The following is a 16,474-nucleotide window of genomic DNA, read 5'->3' on the forward strand; positions in this document are numbered from 1 at the left end:
CCGGACGGGTTATCATTGTGGAAATGTACAATGTAAACCAGTATCCCACCATCCTCCCAGAGTCCCAAATGGCCACTGACTTACTGAGGGGTTATCATTGTGGAACTGCTCTCCCACTTCTCTCATTCTATCTGCTGCCTCTCAAATATAATCCATCAGGTGAGTTACATTTTCAGATTTGTCTGGTGTGTTGGTGCAACATTCTTGCCCAATTAAAGCACAGGTACCCCAATTTTTATCTAATATAAAGTCTCGGGTGGCTGGAGAACGATGCTGGAGAGGCAGTGACGGGAGACAAAGAAATGGCAGACAGACTGAATAAGTATGTTGTGTCTGTCTTCACAGAGGAAGACACCAGCATAATGGTGGGACTTCCGGGTGTCAGCAGTCAGAAGTGTGCAAAGTTACCAGAACCGGAGTGAAGGTTCTTGAGGAACTGGAAGGCCAAGTTAGATAAGTCACGTAATCCAGATGGTGTACACCCCAGCGTTTCGAAAGAGGTGGCTAAAAAGATTGTGGAGCCATTAGTAATGAACATTCAACAATCACAAGATTCTTGAAGAATTCAGCAAGAATGGAAAATTGCCAATGTCACACCACTCTTCAAGAAGGGAGAGAGGCAGAAGCAAGGAAACTATCGGCCAGTTAGTCTGTCCGCAGTGATTGGGAAGATGTTGGAGTCGATTATTAATGATGAGGTCTGAGAGTACCGTGTCACAAGATAAAATAGACCACAGTCAGCATGTTTTCCTGAAGGGAAAATCTTGCCTGACAAACATGTTGAAATTATTTTAAGAAGTAACAAGCAGGACAGACAAAGTAGAATCGATTGATGGTGTTTACCTGGATTTTCAGACGGTTTCTGACATGATGCCACACATGAGGCTGCTTTAACAACCCACGAGCCCATGGTAGTACCGGAAAGATTCCAGCATGGACAAAGCCGTGGCTGACTGAGAGGAAGCAAAGAGTGGGTACAAAGGGAGCCTCTTGACGAGTGGGTTCCACAGTAGTCTGTGTTGGGACTGATAGTCTTTATGTTAAATATCACTGATGTGCATGATGAAATTGATGACCTTGCTGCAAAGTTTTCAGATGATATGAAGATGGTTGAGGGTCAGGTTGTTTTGAGGACATGGAGGGGCTATGGAAGGTCTTCAACAGATGAGGAGAATGGGCAAAGAAGTGGGAGATGGAATGCAGTGTCAGCAGAGGGTATCAGCATGCACTTTGGTCGAAGAAATGACAGTGCTGACTATTTTCCAATTTGCAGATTGAGTCTGTGGTGAAGAAGGCAAATGTAATGTCAGCATTCATTTGAAGAGGAATAGAATATAAACACAGGGATGTAATGTTGACATTTTTGTAAGCACTGGTGAGGCCTCAGTGGGAGTACTGTGAGCAGTTGTGGACTCCTTATCTGAGAAAAAGATGTGCTGAAACTGGAGAGTATCCAAAAGAGGTTCACGTAAATGATTCCAAAATTAAATATGTTGTCATATGAAGAGTATTTGATGGCTCTGGGCATGTAGTGAGTGGAATTCAAAAGAATGAGAGGAGACCTAATTGAAATATATCAAATAGTGAAATGATTAATAGAGTGGATATGGAGAGGATGTTTCCTCTTTTGGGACAGTCTAAGACCAAAGGGCACAGCCTCAGAATAGAGGGGTGTCTTTAGAATGGAGATGAGGAGGAACTTATTTAGCCAGAGAGTAATGAATCCATGGACTCTATGGATAATGTATCTTTGGCAGCTGTGGAGGCCAAATATTCATGTACACTTAAGGCCGAGGTTGATAGTTTCTTGATTGGTCAGGGCATGATGGGCGACCAGGATAAGGCAGGAGATTGGGGCCAAGAGGGAAATTGGATCCGCTAAAATGAAATGGTGGAGCAGACTCGATGGGCCGAATGGCCTAATTCTGCTCCTATATCGTATGGTCTTAAAGCAACCTCTCATTTAACGTCAGCAAGAGCCAGGAGGTGATTATTTGACTTCAGGAGGAGGAAACAGGAGAACCGTGAGCCAGTGCTCATCAGAGATCAAAGGCGGAGAGGGTCAGCAACCTTAAATTCCTCAATGTTATCACTTTCCAGGATGTGTCTTGAGCCCAGCATGGAAGTGTAATTACAAAGAAAGCACCACAGCATCTCCATTTCCTTACAAGCCTGCAAAGATTCAGCATGACATCTACAACCTTGATAAACATCTACAGATGTGTGTGGAGAATATGTTCAGTGCTTACATCGTTGCCTGGTATGGAAACACCAAAGCCCGTGAAAGGAAAATCCTACAGAAAGTAGTGGATACGGCCCAGTACATCACAGGAAAAACGCTCCCCCCACTGCGCACATTTCTCTGGTGAGCTGTCATCGAAAAACTACATCTATCATCAAGGAACCCATCATGTGGCACATGATCTCTTCTCACTGATGCCATCAGGAAGAAAGAGCAGGAGTCTCAGGACACACACCACCAGGTTCAGGAACTGTTATCACCCTTCAAACATCAAGTTCTTCAAACAGAGGAGATAATCCTACTCCAATTCAATTGCTCCATCACTGAACTGTTCCTATAACACATGGACACATTCACGGATTCTTCATCTCCTGTTCATGGTAATTATTTATTACTTTTTTTTCTTTTGTATTTGCACAGTTTGTTGTCTTTTGCACATTGTATTTTGTCTACCATGTTGGGTTCGGGCTTTCATTGATTCAATCATGATTCTTGGATTTACTGAGTTCGTCCGAAAAAAAAATAATCTCAGGATTGAACATCGTGACATGTGTAAACTTCGATAATAAACTTACTTTGTAAATATTGAATCCTACATTTAAATTACTCTCTCAAACACACATGTGCTTTGTAATTTCTAAAGGTTCAGCATCGACTGGCTAAATGATTTGGCTCAGATCAGAATGGTCGTCCCATCACAATGACCCCTCTTTTGAGATACCCAGCTACAGGAAAGATTCCTGAATTAAACTAGGATCACTGTTTCCAGCGTGCACGTACACACACAGACACGCAGCTGTGATGAAGTGCTTTGAGGGGGTTGGTCCTAACGAGAAACACATCCTCTCTGTCCTTGGACCTGGACCCACTGCAATTTGCCGATCACCACAATCTGTCTACAGCAAATGCAATCTCACTGACTCTCCACTCAGCCTCAGATCACCTGGACAACTGCAATACACAAGTCAGGCTGCTGATTACAGCTCAGCGTTCAACACAATCAGACCCTCAATTGTAATGAACAAGCTCCAAAACCTGGGCCTCTGTACCTCCTTCTGCAACTGGATCCTCACCAGGAGACCCCAGTCTGTGTGGATCAGAAATAACATCTCCTCCTTGCTGACAATCAACACCGGCACACCTCAACGATGCGTGCTCAGCCCACTGCTCTACTCTCTCTGCACCACGTCTGTGTGTCTAGACTCATCTACAAACTTGCTGACAACCCAACTATTGTTGTTGGAATTTCAGACGGTGACGAGGAGGAGTACAGGAGTGAGATAGATCAGCAAGTTGAGTGGTGTCACAGCAACAAAGGAATTGATTGTGGGTTCAGGAAGGGGAAGTCGAGGGAACACACACCAGTCCTCATCGTGGGATCAGAAGTGAAATGGGTGAGCAGTTTCCATTTCCTGCCTGTCAACATCTCTGAGGAACTATCCTGGGCCCAACATATTGATGCAGTTACAATGAAGGCACAACATCGGCTATATTTCATTCGGAGATTGAGGGGAATCTGTCTCTCACTAAATACACTTGCAAATTTCTACAGATGTACTGTGGAGAGCATTCTAACTGGTTGCATCACTGCCTGGTGTGGAGAGGCCACTGCACAGGATCGGAAAATGCTGCAGAAAGTTGTAAACTCAGCCAGCTCCTTCATGGGCACTGGACTCCACAGCATCCAGGACACATTCAAAAGATGAGGCCACAAAAAGGTGGTATCCATCATTACGGACCCCCATCACCCAGGACATGCCTTCGGCTCATTGCTACAGGACCCTGAAGAGACACTCAATGTTTCAGGAACAGCTTCTTCCCTCCACCGTCAGATTTCTAAATGGACAATGAACTCTAGAATACTTCCTCAGTATTTTCCCTCACGTTTGCCACTACATTTCAAATTTAATTTTATAAATACTTGTTCTAATTTATAGTTTTTATTACTATGTATTGCAATGTACTGCAGACACAAAGGAACAAATTTCACCACACATGCCGGTGATATTAAACCTGATTCTGATACACAAACACACACAGCTGGGCTCAGAATACAACACTCCCACATTCCTCCCTTTGTGACACCCTGCTTGCTCCGTGGCCCCCGGTATGAAGCTCAAACTGTTGCAACACCTGCCCTTTAAGTTCATGGCTGAGGCTGTGTTGTGTCTGTTCACTGTTTGAGTTCGATATTAAATGAAGAGCATTGAATGGGAAGGAAGGTTTGAATAGAAGAATAAAGATCTCCTCTGAAGGTATATGGGGTCCTGGTGAGAGCGTACATGGAACACTGTGCACAGGTCTGGTCTCCCTCCCGGAGTCAGGCTGTGGGATGGAGGGAATGACGGGATTTCCCAGATTGATTTAGGAGGTGAGGTAGTGTCCTCGGAGAGATTATACTGACCGGGCCTGTCTCAAAATTAGAGAAATAAAAGGCCGTCTGATTGAGACAGGCACAGTCTCACAGGGTATTGACAGTCTTGAGGGAGAAATGATGTTTCCTTTGGCTGTGGTGAGGAATGGGGGTCACAGAATCCGAGTTCACCTCAGCACGACTGAAATGAGGAGGAATTTCCTCATCCAGAGGGCAGTGAAACTTTGGAATTTTCTCCACAAGGTTTCTAAATTTGAAGGACAATTTTTAGGGCTCTGCGATGCTGGGAACGTTGCGCGAAAGTGGCACTGAGGTCAAAGATCAGGCATGTTCTGTGTGAAACGCGGAAAAGACGGAAAGTCTGTTTATTTGTTTCTATAGTCCGAGTTTACCTTTGCGCCTGGTTCTCCCAGCTGGAGCTGTCAGTCAAGGTTTGATATCAGAAACAAAGCAAGTTCCCAAAGGCTCAAAGTTCAAAGTAAAATTTATTATCAGAGTACATATAAGTCGCCACATACAACTCCTACAAACATACAGAGAAAAGCTACAGAATGGTAACTATATCTGGATCACTGAAAGATCAACCAGAGTGCAGAAGACAACAAACTTTGCCAATGCAAATAAACAACGAGAACATGAAATAACCACAGCGGCTGCCGATAGATGTCCGGTGCTCTCAGCTCTCCCTGTTCAATCTGTCAGGACAAGAAACAGTGAGGCACAAAGGTAAACTTGTGTTTCAGAAAATAAGAAATAGAGAAGGTGTGGCCATTCGGCCCCTTGCACCTCTTCTGCCCTTCACTCAGAACATGCTTGACTTATGACCTCAGCACCACTTTCCTGCAACTTCCCATCACCGCTGAGCCCCAGGATATGTCTATTCAATTTAGAAACCTTGTGGAGATAACTGCAATGATTCACTGCACTCTGGGTGAGGAAATTTCTCCTCATCTCAGTCCTGCTGAGTTGTCCTCGGATTTTGAGTCTGTGACCGCTGGTTCCACACCTTATGGAAAACATCATTCCAGCCCTTCCGCTGTAAATATCCTGTGAGATTGTATTTCTCTAATTCTGAGACAGGAATGTGATCTGTCTCTGTCAAACCAGCTCTCATTTCACTCATTTTGAGAAAATCCCAGTACGATGATTAGTTGTGGGAGCATCTGTATTGACAGCAAGTGAGTGCAGTTATCCTGTGTTGTTCCACAGACCGAAGGCTGAGGGGTAGTAACTGTTCCTGACCCTGGCGGGGCGAGTCCTGAGGCTCTTGTACCTTCTACCTCATCACAGCAGTGAGAAAAGAGCCTGCCTGTGTGGTGAGCCTGATCACAGCCGCCTGTATCACCGTCCCCTCTGGCCTGCACTATCCAGGACCAAAGGGATTGTAGAGAGTAAATGTGGTACTCTGTCGAGTATCACTGTGATCCGTCCCCTCTGGCCTGCCCTATCCGGGACCAAAGGGATTGTGGAGAGGAAATGTGGTACTCTGTCGAGTATCACTGCGATCCGTCCCCTCTGGCCTGCACTATCCGGGACCAAAGGGATTGTGGAGAGGAAATGTGGTACTCTATCGAGTATCACTGTGATCCGTCCCCTCTGGCCTGCCCTATCCGGGACCAAAGGGATTGTGGAGAGTAAATGTGGTACTCTGTCGATTATCACTGTGATCCATCCCCTCTGGCCTGCCCTATCCGGGACCAAAGGGATTGTGGAGAGTAAATGTGGTACTCTGTCGAGTATCACTGTGATCCGTCCCCTCTGGCCTGCCCTATCCGGGACCAAAGGGATTGTGGAGAGTAAATGTGGTACTCTGTCGATTATCACTGTGATCCATCCCCTCTGGCCTGCCCTATCCGGGACCAAAGGGATTGTGGAGAGTAAATGTGGTACTCTGTCGAGTATCACTGTGATCCGGCCACACTGGCCTGTCCTATCCAGGACCAATGGGATTGAGGAGAGTAATTTTTTTACTCTGTCGTGTATTACTGTGATCCTGGCTCTCTTCCTGCCTCTTATTATTCTTGTCTGTGATTGCAGTGCGACAATCTCTGGCTCGATGTCCCTTCTTTCTACAAACCCCGTTTCTGTCCTTAGCAAAGTGTCCTCTTCATCTGCACCGCACGATCCTGTCACCCGTTCTGGGTTCTTCGTCGGGACCCGAACTCCATCTCCTCACTACCAGTTCTCTGTGCACACTCTCGCTTTTCCCCAGTCCCTTTAAAGAGTCAATTGCGCTCCATATTCATCAGAATTTATGTCACTCTGGGGCCAGGTCTGACACAACGAATTGAGATTAGTTAACTTAAAGGAGTGGGCAGGCTTGGGTCTGAGACAGTTTAGAAAAGTCTGCACTGCCAGCTGGACATACTGATCTGTCCAGGGGTTTGCCGGCAGTGGACTCCCACGTAACGAGCGATAAAGTATGCAAGGGATTCTCCTTTTTTTCTGTAGTTATCGGGTAAATTCACCAAAATCCGCGTGCAGCCGGACTGTCATTCAAATGGGTTCCCTTACCTCAGTGACCCACCGTGCCATGGCTTGTATTACATCAGCCCCTCTGGTGGCTCCCGGTCACCTTCGGGCATCTGCCTGGGAAAGGGGAACCCACTCCCTGTCCCTGCCCGAGAGGTTCCATATATAACCCTGAGGAGTGGCACAAGTTCCCGGGCAGGGTCTGGAAATGGGAACCCACTCCCTGTCCCTGTCTGAAAGGTTCCATATATAACCCTGAGGAGTGGCACAAGTCTCCGGGCAGGGTCTGGAAAGAGGAACCCACTCCCTGTCCCTGTCCGAAAGGTTCCATATATAACCCTGAGGAGTGGCTCAAGTCCCCGGCCAGGGTCTGGAAAGGGGAACCACTCCCTTTTTCAATGAATTCAGGTAAAGCCCCTGGTCCGGATGCTTATACTGCTGAATTTTTTAAATTCTTTTCTTCTATACTCGCTCCTTGGCTTTGTAAACTTTTTAAAGATGCGTTGACATAGGTAAATAACCACAATCTAACATTAGAAAATTTATTAATATAATTTATACTTCTTCATCTAAAATAGCAGAGTCATTTCCTTAGATGCTGAGAAAGCGTTCGATAGAGTTGAATGGCTATATTAATTTTATACGTGGCAGAATTTTAATTTTAGCTTGAAATTTATATCAGGGATTAAATTAATGTATTATAAACCTTTGGCTTCGGTTCTTACCAATAATCAAAGATCTTTTTTTCAGTTGTCCTGTGGTACGAGGCAAGGCTGCCCTTTAAGTCCTCTATTATTTGACATTGCTTTGGAACCTTTAGCCGTTGCCATTCGTGAATCACCTAATATTTTTGGTATTGGGACTTGTAAGTTATCATTATATGCTGATGATTTGTTACTATACATATCTGACCCTGAGAGATCTATTCCTGCTATTTCATCCTTGCTTGCACAGTTTAGTAGCTTTTCTGGCAACAAACTGAATTTTAATTAGAGTGAATTATTTCCATTAAATATGAAAGTTCCAATTTATAAAAACTTACCATTTAAAATTGTCACAGATCATTTTACTTATTTGGGTATTAAAATTACCAAGAAACATAAGGGTTTATTTAAAGTTAATTTTTTACCTTTAATTGAACAAATCAAGCAACTTGTTACAGGTAGTCCCCATTATCTCTGTCATTGGTTGGTTGAATTAATACTATCAAGTTGATAGTATTACTCAAATTTTTATATTTATTCCAACCATTACCAATTTTTATTCCTAACTCTTTATTTGATATTATTGACTCCAAAATATCCTCGTATCCTCGTAGCAGAATAAAAAATCCTAGATTAAGTAAAAAATATTTACAGAAGCCTAAGAAGGAAGGTGGTTTTGCTTTGCCAAACCTGAGATTTTACTGTTGGCCAGTTAATATTCAATATTTAATATTTTGGACACAAGAATCGGTCATAGTACCTTGCCCACAATGTGTAAATTCGGAGTGTAAATCTGTACAAGACTTCTCATTGTTTTCTATTTTAGGATCTTCGCTTCCTTTTGCTTTATCTAAACCGAATAAACAAATAACTAATCCTACAGTTAAACATACATTAAGAATATGGTTTCAATTTCGTAAATTCTTTGGCTTGAATAATCAAGCCCTATTATATCCAACTTCTTTTTCCAGCCCTCCTTTAAGGACCAAGCCTTTGTGTTAAAGAAAACAAAAGGTACAACATGTTTTTGTGATCTATTTTTAGATAACAGTTTTATGTCCTTTGAACAGCTATCCAGACTGAAACTCATTTTTTTAGATACTTGCAAGTTAGAAATTTCTTGAAAGTTAGTCTTTTCTGAAATTATGTCCAATGGGCATTACAGAAAAAAATCAGGCTCTGAATCCTTGCCAGAAGGGTTTTGTAGCCATCATTTATAATATGATCATGAAAATACAGCCAGGAGTATCAGAAAAAAATTAAGGAATGGGTAAAAGAACTTTACTGTCTTATACCCACAGAGCAGTGGGAGAAAATTTTACAATTAGTCAATTCTTCTTCTATTTGTGCTAAACATGCCTAATACAAGTTAATATTGTTCATAGGGCTCACATGTCCAAGGATAAACTCGCTCTATTTTATTCTTATGTTAATCCAACCAGTGACAGATGTCATTCTGAAATCGCTTCATTGACCCACATGTTCTGGTCTTGCACCTATTTGCAAAATTACTGGAAAGATATTTTCGGTATTATTTCAACAGTTCTGAATATCAAATTACAAACGCATCCTATTAATGCAATTTTCGGTTCACCAATGGTGGTTAATAGTCGTTTATCCCCCCTCAGCCCGGCGGATGATTGCATTTGTTACATTAATGTCTAGAAGATCTATCCTACTGAATTGGAAAGAAATTAGTCCTCCAGCTATATTTCAGTGGTTATCTCAAACTATTTCTTGTTCGAGTTTAGAAAAAATTACAAGTGTTGTCTTTGACCCTTCAGTTAAATATGAAGAAACTTGGAGACCATTTATTCAACATTTTCATATAAGCTAACCTGACTTTTCCTAAACCTTACTTTTATTGTCCTTAATTATTTGGATGGTGGTGCGGAGTTATTGACGCTACTGTGTATAATTGATATAATGCAATGGCCCATGTCGGTTAGGATTTTTTTCATTTTTTGGGGGGCGGGAGAGGGTTTCTTATGTTCTCCATTTTTTGTAACCACTATGAGATTGGGAGGTTAATACCCTGAACCTATTAATTATGTACTCTCAAGCTATTTGTATTCATGTTTCATTTATGTTTGTTTAAAATCAATAAAAAGATTTTTAAAAGGACTACTCTGAGGAAAGGGTGGAATAGGCGCAACGGGCCGAGTGGCCTGGCCTGCTCCTGTTACTTATTTTCTAAAGTCCGAGTTTACCTTTGCGCCTGGTTCTCCGTTGACCTTCAGCCTGTCCTTTTGCACAGGGGAGCGCTCACACACCGGAGCTCCATCGGCAGCCGCTGCGGGCCAGCTCCCGGATCCCAGCAGCAGGAGTTAACTCCCGACGGCAGGCCCCGACCCACGGCGGGGAAAGACCGGGCACCCCCTGTGTGGCCTAAACATCTCACGGAATCTCCGCCCGAATCTTCACCTCCGCCATCGGAAGGGTTCAAAGCTCCGGCCGCTGTTGCAGCCTTTACCCGGGGATCTGCTCCCAATCTCGGGTCTCTCACCGGGTCCACTCGTTCCCGGTTCCAAACTTCGGTCCGCCCAGCGTCCCGCCCACTGACACTCCTCAGCCAATGGAGGCAAGATTCTCCCAGCGGTGTTCGCTGATTGGCTGTGAGTGTGTCCGAGGGCGGGCTGTTACCGGGAACCGGAGATGTCAGTCACAGTTTGATCTCAGAATCAAAGCAAGTTCCCCGAGGCTCAAAGTTCAAAGTAAATTTTATTATTTTTTTTAATAGTTTAATTTTTTATTGAACACAAACAAAAACAGAAACGCTAAACATATGCTAACAAAGCCAGGGAATTACACAAAAGCAGCAACGAATATATAACGATTAACTTTAAATATACAAGTAAACGAGGAAACCCACTCTAAATACTGTTGTGCAGAAGTGACTGTATCTAAGAGGAGTCACAAAACAAGAACATTTACAGAGATAACACAAAACTTTGACAGATTTGTCCAGTCTTTATAGCTTTCTGGTTACGGGAAGTTTTCAGAGTATAAACGTATAGTTTGAAGTCTGAGGTAAAAATCTAAATGAAGGATTCTTATGGCTGTGGTTGCATTTATGGATATAAAATTTGCTGTAAATTAACAAAAGATTTATGATACAGAAATGATCCTTGTGAGATTTGGTATTACTAGAAAACCCAATAAGACAATTTCAAAAGAAAAAGTAAAATCCACATTAATATATTGATCTATAAATTGACAAACATCAACCCAAAATGTTTTAACATATTCGCAATCCCAAAACAGATGAAATAAATCCTCTGGGTATAAACCACAAAAAGAACAGTTAGTTTCAATATCAGAATTAACCCTTGTCAAATAAACATTGTTTGGATAATATCTATGTATATTTTATATAAGCCCCAGATACTCCTCCACCTCAGATTCCCCAAGCGTCTATTCCAAAAACTAACAGAGTAAATATAAGTCGCCACATACAACTCCTACAAACATACAGAGCAAAGCTACAGAACGGTAACTATATCTGGATCACTGAAAGATCAACCAGAGTGCAGAAGACAACAAACTTCGCCAATGCAAATAAACGGCGAGAAGATGAAATAACGGCAGCGGCTGCCGATAGATGTCCGGTGCTCTCAGCGCTCCCTGTTCAATCTGACAGGACGAGAAACAGTGAGGCGCAAAGGTAAACTCGTGTTTCAGAAAATAAGAAATAGAGGTGTGGCCATTCGGCCCCTTGCGCCTCTTCTGCCCTTCACTCAGAACATGCTTGACTTTTGACCTCAGCACCACTTTCCTGCAACTTCCCATCACCGCTGAGCCCCAGGATATGTCTATTCAATTTAGAAACCTTGTGGAGATAATTGCAATGATTCACTGCACTCTGGGTGAGGAAATTTCTCCTCATCTCAGTCCTGCTGAGATCTCCTCGGATTTTGAGTCTGTGACCGCTGGTTCCACACCTTAAGGGAAACATCATTCCAGGCCTTCCGCTGTAAATATTCCGTGAGATGGTACTTCTCTAATTCTAAGACGAGACTGTGATCTGTCTCAGCCAAACCACCTCTTATTTCACTCATTTTGAGACAATCCCAGTACGATGATTTGTTGAGGGAGCATCTCTATGGACAGCAGGTGAGTGCAGTTGTCCTGTGTTGTTCCACAGCCTGGTGGTTGAGGGGTAGTAACTGTTCCTGACCGTGGTGGGGTGAGTCCTGAGGCTCTTGTACCTTCTACCTGATCACAGCAGTGAGAAAAGAGCCTGCCTGTGTGGTGAGCCTGATCACAGCCGCCTGTATCACCGTCCCCTCGGGCCTGCCCTATCCGGGACCAGAGGGATTGTGGAGAGTAAATGTGGTACTCTGTCGAGTATCACTGTGATCCGTCCCCTCTGGCCTCCCTATCCGGGACCAAAGGGATTGTGGAGAGTAAATGTGGTACTCTGTCGAGTATCACTGTGATCCGTCCCCGCTGGCCTGTCCCATCCGGGACCAAAAGGACTGTGGAGAGTAAATGTGGTACTCTGTCGAGTATCACTGTGATCCGTCCCCTCTGGCCTCCCTATCCGGGACCAAAGGGATTGTGGAGAGTAAATGTGGTACTCTGTCGAGTATCACTGTGATCCGTCCCCTCTGGCCTGTCCCATCCAGGACCAAAAGGACTGTGGAGAGTAAATGTGGTACTCTGTCGAGTATCACTGTGATCCGTCCCCTCTGGCCTGTCCCATCCGGGACCAAAAGGACTGTGGAGAGTAAATGTGGTACTCTGTCGAGTATCACTGTGATCTGTCCCCTCTGGCCTGCCCTATCCAGGACCAAAGGGATTGTGGAGAGTAAATGTGGTACTGTGTTGAGTATCACTGTGATCCGTCCCCTCTGGCCTGCCCTATCCGGGACCAAAGGGATTGTGGAGAGTAAATGTGGTACTCTGTCGAGTATCACTGTGATCTGTCCCCTCTGGCCTGCCCTATCCGGGACCAAAGGGATTGAGGACAGTAAATGTGGTACTCTGTCGAGTATCACTGTGATCCGTCCCCTCTGGCCTGACCTATCCGGGACCAAAGGGATTGTGGAGAGTAAATGTGGTACTCTGTCGAATATTACTGGGACCCGTCCCCTCTGGCCTGTCCCATCCGGGACCAAAGGGATTGTGGAGAGTAAATGTGGTACTCTGTCGAGTATTACTGGGACCCGTCCCCTCTGGCCTGTCCCATCCGGGACCAAAGGGATTGTGGAGAGTAAATGTGGTACTCTGTCGAATATTACTGTGATCCGTCCCCTCTGGCCTGCCCCATCCTGGACCAAAGGCATTGTGGAGAGTAAATGTGGTACTCTGTCGAGTATCACTATCGTCCAGGCTCTCTTCCTGCCTCTTATTATTCTTGTCTGTGATTGCAGTGCGACAATCTCTGGCCTAATGTCCCCTCTTTCGACAAACTCCTTTTCTGTCCTTAGCCAAGTGTCCTCTTCATCTGCACCGTCCGCACGATCCTGCCACCCGTTCTGGGTTCTTCGTCGGGACCCGAACTCCATCTCCTCACTACTGGTTCTCTGTGCACACTCTCGCTTTTCCCCAGTCCCTTTAAAAAGTCAATTGCGCTCCCTATTCATCAGAATTTATGTCACCCGGGGCCAGGTCTGACACAGTCAATTGAGATTAGTTAACTTAAAGGAGTGAGCAGGCTTGGGTCTGAGACAGTTTAGGAAAGTCTGCACTGCCAGCTGGACATAGTGATCTGTCCAGGGGTTTGCCGGCATTGGACTCTCACATATCCTTAAAACGAGCTAGAAAGTGCCCAAGGGGTTCTCCTTTTCTCTGTAGTTATCGGATAAATTCTCCAAATCCGCCTGCAGTCGGGCTGTCATTCAAATGGGTTCCCTTACCTCAGTGACCCACCATGCCAGGGCTTGTATTACATCAGCCCCTCTGGTGGCTCCCGGTCACCTTCGGGCATCTTCCTGGGAAAGGGGAACCCACTCCCTGTCCCTGCCCGAGAGGTTCCATATACAACCCTGAGGAGTGCAGGCAAGTCCCCGGTCAGGGTCTGGAAAGGGAAACCCACTCTCTTTTTCAATGAATTCAGGTAAAGCCCCTGGTCCAAACGGTTATACTGCTGAATTTTTTAAATCCTTTTCTTCTATACTCACTCCTTGGCTTTGTAAAATTTTTAAAGATGCGTTAACTGTAGGTAAATAACTACAATCTTTTTATGATGCCTCCCTTTCTCCAATTGTTAAAAAAGATAAAGAACCCACTAAATGTGCATCCTGTGGGTCAATATCCCTGCTGAATACGGATTCTAAGGTTTTTACCAAAATTTTGGCCACTACATGAGAAAATGTATTACCTCAAATTATCTCTGAAGATCAGACCGGATTTATTAAAACCTGTTATTCATCTTTTAACATTAGAATAAATTAATATAATTTATACTTCTTCATCGAAAATACCAGAATATCATTGCCCGAGATGCTGAAAAAGCGTTTGATAGAGTTGAATGGTTATATTTATGTAATAATTTGCAGAATTTTTATTTTAGCTTGAAGTTTATATCATGGATTAAATTAATGTATTATAAACCTTTTGCTTCACTTCTTACCAATAATCAAAGATCTCCTTTTTTCAGTTGTCCCGTGGCACGAGGCAAGGCTGCCCTTTAAGTCCTCTATTATTTGACATTGCTTTGGAACCTTTAGCCGTTGCCATTCGTGAATCACCTAATATTTTTGTATTACCCGTGGGTAAGGGACTTATAATTTATCATTATATGCTGATGATTTGCTACTATACATATCTGACCCTGAGAGATCTATTCCTGCTGTTTCATCCTTGCTTGCTCAGTTTAGTAGCTTTTCTGGCTACAAACTGAATTTTAATAAGAGTGAATTATTTCCATTAAATATGCAAGTTCCAATTTATAAACACTTACCATTTAAAGTTGTCACAGATCATTTTACTTATTTGGGTATTAAAATTACCAAGAAACATAAGGCTTTATTTAAAGTTAATTTTTTTACTTTTAATTGATCAAATCAAGCAACTTGTTACCAGGTGGTCCCCATTATCTCTGTCATTGGTTGGTCGAATTAATACTATCAAGATGATAGTATTACCCAAATTTTTATATTTAATCCAAGCATTACTAATTTTTATTTCTAAATCGTTTTTTGATATTATTGATTGCAAAATGTCTTCATACATGTGGCAGAATAAAAATCCTAGATTAAGTAAGAAATATTTACAGAAGCCTAAGTAGGAAGGTTTTCTGGCTTTGACAAACCTAAGATTTTACTACTGGGCAGTTAACATCCGATAGTTAATATTTTGGACACGAGAATTGGTGTAATGGGTAAATTTGCCCACAATGGGTAAATTTGGAGTGTAAATCTGTACAAGACTTCTCATTGTTTTCTATTTTAGGACCTTTGCCTCCTTTTGCTTTATCTAAACTGAATAAACAAATAACTAATCCTATAGTTAAACATACATTAAGAATATGGTTTGAATTTTGTAAATTCTTCGGCTTGAATAAGTTTATCTTATCAAACCCTCTTATATCTAACTTTTTTTCCAGCCCTCTTTTGTGGACTTTGTGTTATTGTGTTTATGGCCTTTGTGTTATGGATTTCTGATTTACTTTTAGATAACAGTTTTCTGTCCTTTGAACAGCAATCCAGCCTAAAACCCTTTTTTTTAGATACTTGCAAGTTAGAAATTTCTTGAATGTTAGTCTTTTCTGAAATTATGTCCAATGGACATTACAGAAAAAATTCTGGCTCTGAATCCTTGCCAGAAGGGTTTAGTAGCCATCATTTATAATACGATCATGAAAATACAGCCAGGCGTATCAGAAAAAATTAAGAAGGAATGGGTAAAAGAACTTTACTGTCTTATACCCACAGGGTAGTGGGAGAACATTTTACAATTAATCAATTCTTCTTCTATTTATGCTAAACGTGCCTAATACAATTTAAGGTTGTTCATAGGGCTCACATGTCCAAGGATAAACTTGCTCAATTTTATTCTTATGTTAATCCAACCAGTGACAGATGTCATTCTGAAGTCACTTCATTGACCCACATGTTCTGGTCTTGCCCCTATTTGCAAAATTACTGGAAAGATAGTTTTGGTATTATTTCAACAGTTCTGAATATCAAATTGAATCCTATGACTGCAATTTTTGGCTTAACAATGGTGGATAATGGTCGTTTATCCCCCCTCAGCCCTGCAGATGATTGCATTTGTTACATTAATGACTAAAAGATCTATCCTATTGAACTGGACAGAAATTAATCCTCCAACTATCCTTCAGTGGTTTTCTCAAACTATTTCTTGTTCAAGTTTAATAAAAAAATACAAGTGTTGTCTTTGACCCTTCAGTTAAATATGAAGAAACTTGGAGACTGTTTGTTCAACATTTCCATAAAAACTAAACTGACTTTTCCTAAACCTGACTTTTATTGTCCTTAATTATTTGGGTGGAGGTGCGGAGTTATTGACGCTACTGTGTATAGTTGATATAATGCAATGGCCCATATCGGTTAGGATTTTTTTCAATTTTTTTGGGAGGGGAAGGGTTTCTTATTTTCTCCATTTTTTGTAACCACTATGAGTTTGGGAGATTTATATTAATATGGTATTTATACCTTAACCTATTAATTATGTACTCTCCAGCTCTTTGTATTCATGTTTCATTTATGTTTG

At 42.6% G+C, this 16,474-nt stretch overlaps 1 protein-coding gene across 1 annotated transcript in view; it reads right to left on the bottom strand.

The window, feature by feature from the left end:
• LOC132385701 (zinc finger protein 850-like) overlaps nt 1-10,113 on the bottom strand; it is a 55,808-nt gene extending 45,695 nt beyond the window's left edge. The window contains exon 1 of the mRNA XM_059957913.1: nt 10,003-10,113. The gene's annotated coding sequence lies outside the window, so the exon portion shown is untranslated. The remainder of the gene's footprint in view (nt 1-10,002) is intronic.
• Between the last annotated feature and the right edge of the window lie 6,361 nt (nt 10,114-16,474).

This window comes from Hypanus sabinus (genome assembly GCF_030144855.1).
Source record: "Hypanus sabinus isolate sHypSab1 chromosome X2 unlocalized genomic scaffold, sHypSab1.hap1 SUPER_X2_unloc_1, whole genome shotgun sequence".
NCBI lineage: Eukaryota > Metazoa > Chordata > Chondrichthyes > Myliobatiformes > Dasyatidae > Hypanus > Hypanus sabinus.